The sequence below is a fragment of the Gossypium arboreum genome, chromosome 11, assembly GCF_025698485.1.
Source record: "Gossypium arboreum isolate Shixiya-1 chromosome 11, ASM2569848v2, whole genome shotgun sequence".
Lineage (NCBI taxonomy): Eukaryota > Viridiplantae > Streptophyta > Magnoliopsida > Malvales > Malvaceae > Gossypium > Gossypium arboreum.
Genome location: NC_069080.1, coordinates 83,159,837 through 83,165,613, shown reverse-complemented (window position 1 = coordinate 83,165,613; position 5,777 = coordinate 83,159,837).

Here is a 5,777-nt window from a genome sequence, read left to right as displayed (position 1 = left end):
TTCACTAAAAATTAATTATCTCACAATACAGAACTCGGATAGTGTTCTTGTTGATTTATCTTGAAAATAGACTCATTAGGGATTTTAAAATATAAGTTTAAGCCTCTAATTATTTTTATCCAAAATTTTGTGATTTTCCAAATTTAGAATAGGGGACCACATAATCATTCTGCACCAGTCTCACAAAAACATAAATATCTAAAAATATAGAACTCGTTTTCTTGCTCTGTTTCTTTTATATAAAAATAGACTCATTAAAATTTAATTTTATATCTCATTCAGTCTCTAATTTAATTTATACTATTTTTGGTGATTTTTCAAAATCACGTCACTGCTATTGTCCAAAACAGTTTTATTGCTAATTCACTCTTTCACACTTTCTTTGTATTAACCTCATTTTAACATACATATCACAAATCATTTTCACCATATTTCATACATCACAAGTATAGGCCCATGATCACAAGGTCACCATAAAATCATCCTCATGTATAACTTACTTGTTTATAACCTCACCACATCCTGGTCACTTAATGAACACATCATTTACATAATCAAGTTCCTGCACTTATTCATCACAAAACTCACAAAGCAATACATAGAGAGTCTCCCGTTGAACACTTCGGATCAATCCTCGATACTTGGTGGTTTTAGCACATAGCTCCACCCATCATATAGTTCGGTTCTCTTGTACACATGGTGAACACTCAGTACCACCCATGTGACCTAGCCATTTATCTCGTAGCTCTCTTGTCTACATGGTGTCCTTCACCTGGAACCACGCATGCGACCTAGCTACATATATCCCGTAGCTCTCTTGTCTACATGGTATACACATAGTATCACCCATGCGACCTATCTACATCATAATGTCTTGTAGTTTTCTTGTACACATAATGTGCATTCAGCACCATACATGTGACCTAGCTACATACTATCTGTATCATCCAATCTTTCCGAAGGTTCAACCGGGATTTCTCTCTCTTTTCCAACAATTTCACCAATCAAGTAATTATCAACAAACATATTTCCAATATTATTATAAAATATCATAATACAAGTAATATTGATGTATTACTTACATATAAACTTACATCTCATTTAATATCAAGGCAATAACATTAAATTACACATTGCCTTATTAAAAATCATATGAACTTACAATTTCCCATAATATCCATAATCATAGAAATCACATTTATGTATGATAATTCAATGCACTTCATGTACCATAGACATATTTTTAAATCAATTCATAAACTTGGCACCATAATCATTTAATTTAATATAATTCAATTAATTCACTAAATTTAACTTTCAAATATAAATTACAGACATTATTGCTATATTATTATCATACCAACTTACATACTTTCAACACCTCGAAATCATAATGAATATATCAATTTTACATTGAAACATGCATAAATTAATGCTTATTATACATATGAACTTACCTCGATACTAAAACGACCATTTTACCAACTTTCCCAATTTTCGATTTTTCTCTCATTCTAGGTTCAAATCTCGTTTTCCGGGATCTAAAACATCATATTTTATTTATTTAATTAATGTACTATTCAAAACAGTCCTTAACTCAAACTTTGGAAAAAATTACAATTTTGCCCCTAAACTTTTGCATATTTATACTTTTGCCCCTAGGCTCGGGAATTAAACTTCATCCCTTATTCTTATGTTTTATGACATGCTGATCACTTTTATCTTCTATGGCAACATCAAATTCTCACTCCAACATATACTTATGACTATTAGGTATTTTTACCGATTAAGCCCTTTTACTCGTTTTCACTCAAAATCGAGTAGCACAAGTTGTCTATTGTAACACTGTGACAGCCCAAAATTGACCCTAGTCGGAAGGTGGTCTCGGGACCACAAAACCGAGGCATAAAAATAATTTAAAATTTATTTCGATGTCTATAATATGTGTGTATTCATGTATGACATTTTTTGATGATTGGTTTAGCGTTATAAAGGTGAATTTCACTAGAAAGGACCTAGTAGTGAACTTTGAAAGTATGATGGAGAAATGTGTGATGACTAATTAAAGCATGCATGCAAAATAATGGACTTGCATGTCAAATTCCCCCTTTTATAGGTGGTGGCCGGCCATGACAAGGGAGGATGGGCTAAACATGTCATGAAACATGTTTTGTTGGTGCATTAGGGTGAAATAATAAACAAAGGTGTATGGGTGATAAAAAATGAAAAAAAATGTGTGAGTATGGTAATCCCCCCTTGCCGTGAGTTGAGAAAGAGGGAAGAAAAAATTTTGTTGTGTTCATCCTTTCTCATCCTTTTGGCCTAAAATCATAAGGGAAGAAAGAGGATTTTTGCTTCATGCTTGGTTTAGAAGAGATCTAGAAGGTGATTTGGCTAAATTGGCATCAAGATTAAGGTATGTATGAGGTTGTGTTAGGAGTTTCATGCATGTTTTGGTTGCTAACTTGATGAGCATGTTAGCCATGGCTCAAATCTTTGTTATGCCATGAAAATGGTATTTGGCCAAAGTTGTTATGGTGATAAAGCCATTGCATGCTAAGTGTGAAGCTCGATGATGATGCATGCAATGATGGATTGTCTACTCTTGAGTAAGATTTTGAGTTTTCTTTTTGTGTTTAACCATGATTGAAGTTGAAAGGAGCATGATTGTCATATTCGGCCATGATGCATTCATGAGCATGGTTCATGCTTCTTGCATGTTAGTTAAAATTTGTATTTTGGATGGCTATGGACACCTTGAAATTGCCATGCTCATATATGTATATATATGTTTGCACATGATGTTTTGGCTATGAAGTAAGTGATGAATATATTGGTTTAAAGAAGAAGATGTTGAAGAATGCTTGTGAAATTGCAAGCACAATTGCCTAGCACACATATAAGTGCTTGATGCTATATTATAAGTTTTGAGCCACAATGTGCAAAGCATTAACTAGTAAAATGCATGCTGTTTTGTGAGGTATTAAGTGCATAATTGGCCTCAACATGTACATGAATATTCGGCCTTGGGTAGCCTATTGAAGGCCTTAGCTTTTCCTTGATGCTCAAATAAATTGTATTGAATTGCTTGATGTAGTATAAAATGTGCATGACCATTGTGTATTCAAGCTAAAGAGTGGCCATATGACCATTTAAACTCCTTGTCATATTCGCCATAAGCTAGCACAATGAGGTTTTAATAAATTGAATTTGTTTGAATTAGCTCAAGAGCTAAGAGGGCCACAATTGGACAAGGGAAGGAAAAAGTGATCGAATAGCCGTAAAAGCCGTTCGACAACATCCGAGGTAAGTCCTCAAGAAGTGACCTTACTTGAATTATGTGAGATGAAGTATGGATGTGTATGATTATTGATTTATGTGTGTATGAGAAATTGAATGATACCGGGCTAAGTCCCAAGGCGAATATGCTTGTGAATATATGTGCGTTTGAGCCTTAGTAACGAAAATGAAATATGTATGTCCAATGATTATTGATGTATGTGTACATGAGAAATTGAATGATATCCGGGCTAAGCCCAAGACAATTATGCTTGAAATTATATCCGGTTAAGACCAAGGCAATTGTGCTAGTGGCTATATCCGGCTAAGACCAAGGCATTCGTGCGAGTTATTCTATCCGGCTAAGACCAAGGCATTTGTGCACGTGGTTATATCCGGTTATATTCCAAGAATCTTGGGCTGGAGGTGAGTGTTGGTTGCTGTAATGAATTCAATTAGTACGCATACACTCGAAAAGCCCAAAGGATAAGGTACGTTATATGTGCATTGGAAAGTCGACATGTTTGAGCAACATTCGCTCAATCGACTAATGAATTTCAGTTATTGAATTGATTGATACTTTGTAAAAGTATATAATGATGAAGTGTGAAGTAAGAATGTGTATTAATGAAATGATGCCTTTGGCTATGCGAATGTATTGCTGTAATTAGAGTTGATTATATTCCTTGAGACTTACTAAGCATAAAAATGCTTACTCCGTTGCTTTGGCTCTCTCGTTTTCTAGATTTCGCTCGATAGCAATCGGATTCGGGATCGTTGAAGTCGAAGTCATCCACACTATCAAGCCTCCATTTTGGTATAAATTCTTGGTTGAACTTGAAATGGCATGTATAGGACTACCCTTGTTGGTTAAATATGTTGTGATGTATATATATATACGGCCATGCGAAAATGGCTCGTAAAAGTGAAGTATCGATTTAGACTAATTGTGGTTTGTATGTATATATATTTGGTGTCATGATGTGGCTATGGCTTGAAATGGGAATGTTGGTCACATGATCAGCCATTGGCATGGTTAAAATGATCATATATGAACCTATGTATGGCAAGACTAGTTGGTTCATGGAGACTACCAAATAGGTAAGACCTACCTTAAAACAGATGCTACCAGCTGCAGTGACGTGAATGTGAAAATCACCAAAATTCGTAGGAATGGAATTAAATAGTGAATAAGCTATGTAAATGAACCTTGATGAGTCTATTTTCATATGGAAGAAACGAAATGGTCATAGGAGTTACATGTTAAGAGATATTAAAGCTATTGTGAGACAGGGCCAGAAGGGTTTCTGGGTTCCCTGTCGCAACTTTAAAAATTTGCTATAAATTATCCAGAAAGAATTAGGAGTCATTCCTTATATTTACAGATTCCATTTTGAGTCTAGTTTCATTAGAAATAAACGTCACCAGAATTAAAGTCCTGTACAGTGAGATATTCAAGTTGTAACGCGTGAAGGTCAGAGCAGTCGATCCCTGTAACATGGGCGACTTTAACTAATAAACTGTACCATTTGGCCTGACCAAAAATTCTAGAAATAAATCCATGGATGGATATATGAGTCTAAATTCAGGGAAAATTTACGAAACCAGTTTCTGAGTTTTGAAACTCGAGATATGGTTTTTAAGGCGACAGTGACGCAGTTTTCCAGCCTGACTGGAAATGTCAAATGGGTGGGCAAAACAAGTGAACTTGGCTTGTTAACCCCTCGTGTCCGACACCGGCGATGGTCTCGGGTTCGGGTGTTACAATTTTATTGGTATCGAGCCACGGTTTAGTCGATTCTAGGACTACCGTGATGTGTTTGGGGTCTAGCTATACATGCCATTAAATGATGAATCGATAGTGTGGTGATTTCTGACAATTTGACTTTGTGTTTGTTTATAGCAATGGATCTCGATCCCAACCGAGCGATAGCTGATGATGTGGAGAGTGTGGCGCTGCTCCCGCGCAAGGGACAGCGCGGCGGACTCTCAACCTATGGCCAGCAATCCTAATGACGAGGCTAGGCAAGCCTTTTATAGTGTGATGAACGAATGGTTTAATCAATACATTCGAACTAACACTACTGTTCCACAACCTCCATTCCCGACAAATGCAACCCCGCACCTACAATACCTCCGTGATGACCAAATAAGGTCAAGTAAGCCCCAATCGATAGGATTGAAAACATGGGGCGCTGAATTTAAGGCTACGGATGATGATGATGCCGAAGCGAGCTGAATTTTGGTTAGATAACACTATCCGGTGCTTGATGAGCTATCCTGTACACCGATGAGTGCTTAAAGTGTACCATCTCCTTGCTACGCGAGTCCGCCTACTATTGGTGGAGTACTCGACTTGTGGTGCCTAGAGAGCAAGTGACTTGGGAATTCTTACAAACCGAGTTAGAAAAAAGTATATCATCGAGATTCATCGACCAAAAGCGGAGGGAATTCCTTGATCTTAAGCAAGGTTCGATGTCGCCATCGACTACGAACGA